At 40.5% G+C, this 1,266-nt stretch overlaps 1 pseudogene; it reads right to left on the bottom strand.

Annotated features, from left to right (window-relative positions):
• Positions 1-212: 212 nt before the first annotated feature.
• On the bottom strand, positions 213-1,002 carry LOC105546745 (annotated as a pseudogene).
• Between the last annotated feature and the right edge of the window lie 264 nt (positions 1,003-1,266).

Genomic DNA, 1,266 nt, shown 5'->3' with positions numbered 1-1,266 from the left:
CCTCCATTTCAAACAGTTGCTTAGCCACACCCTTAATATTCGCTCCAAAACACACTTTCTTTTTCTTTACATGGCCAGGCTGAGAATTTTCCAAATCTTTAAGTTCTATTTCTATTTTGATAATAAATTCCATCTTTAATTAAGTTATGTCTTTTTGCATTTTTTTTTTCACAAATAGCACTTTTTATTTGACACTATTTGAAGTCTGAACTTTAAACAGATTCTTGGACGGGTGGTTCATATCCATCAGCTCATTCAACTTTAGCACCTGTCTCATCCCCAGTGGCTTTTCCAGAACTACTGCCTTCACCATGAAGCTCCGTGAGCTTTCCCAGTTCAAACCTGGCTTCTTCAGCACTTATACTTTCTAACGAACACTTCATGGAGAGGATAAACAGATTGGCAAGCCTTTTCTGTGTCTTTTCCAATGCTGTCTGGAATCAATTTATTGACCACTTCTTTCAAGTCATTTGTCTGCACCTCTCGGGTCATGATTTCCATCATCTTCCGGATTTGGCAGACCTGTTGGTGCTGAGCATAAGAAGTCTTCCGTAACTGATTGTTGCGTTTTTTAGTAAAACCAACACAGAACAGACGAAGCAAGTAACCATCGGTAGTCTTGACATCAACATGAGCTTCAATCATTGTCTGCCACTTTTTGACCATGGAACACATTTTGTCACGGGTAAGATCCATGCCATGGAAGTTAGTCGGGCAGTTTTTGCCCTGAACATCTTCAGTAATCAGCTTGAATTTTCCAAATGCAACTTAATCATTCTGCAAATCAGCAAGACTCACTTCAAACACATGACCCTTGAGACCACCAGATACAATTTTGGTTCCTTGGGTCCTGGTGACGAGCGTCTTTCCAATATTTCTTATATTGAACATAGCAGGTGCTTTCACATCACACCAATCTTTCTTAGAAAATGGACCAACCACTTTCTTCTTGGCTCCCTTTTTGCCGCCTTTTGTAAGGCGCTTGTTCTTGCCAGCCGCCATGGTGCTGGTTAGAGAGCCAAAAGGCTCTTTTTGCGTTTTTCTATATCTAAGCAGTCGAGAGAAGCCATGCAGCACCCTGAGTGGTTTGTTGAGATACTTTTCATCAAATATTCGAGTTCATTGTCCTTAGGTTCTGCCTTCCACAGAGTACCAGGACATGGATAAAATTCAGCCAAGTTATTTGCCACTTTATAAAAAGAGTGGCCTTTCCTCCAGTTTCCAGTAAGATATTCCTCATTTTCAAATAAAACCTCAGCAGAATGA

This window comes from Mandrillus leucophaeus, unplaced genomic scaffold (assembly GCF_000951045.1).
Source record: "Mandrillus leucophaeus isolate KB7577 unplaced genomic scaffold, Mleu.le_1.0 Scaffold367, whole genome shotgun sequence".
NCBI classification, from domain to species: domain Eukaryota; kingdom Metazoa; phylum Chordata; class Mammalia; order Primates; family Cercopithecidae; genus Mandrillus; species Mandrillus leucophaeus.
This window is presented reverse-complemented; position numbering and strand designations above follow the sequence as displayed.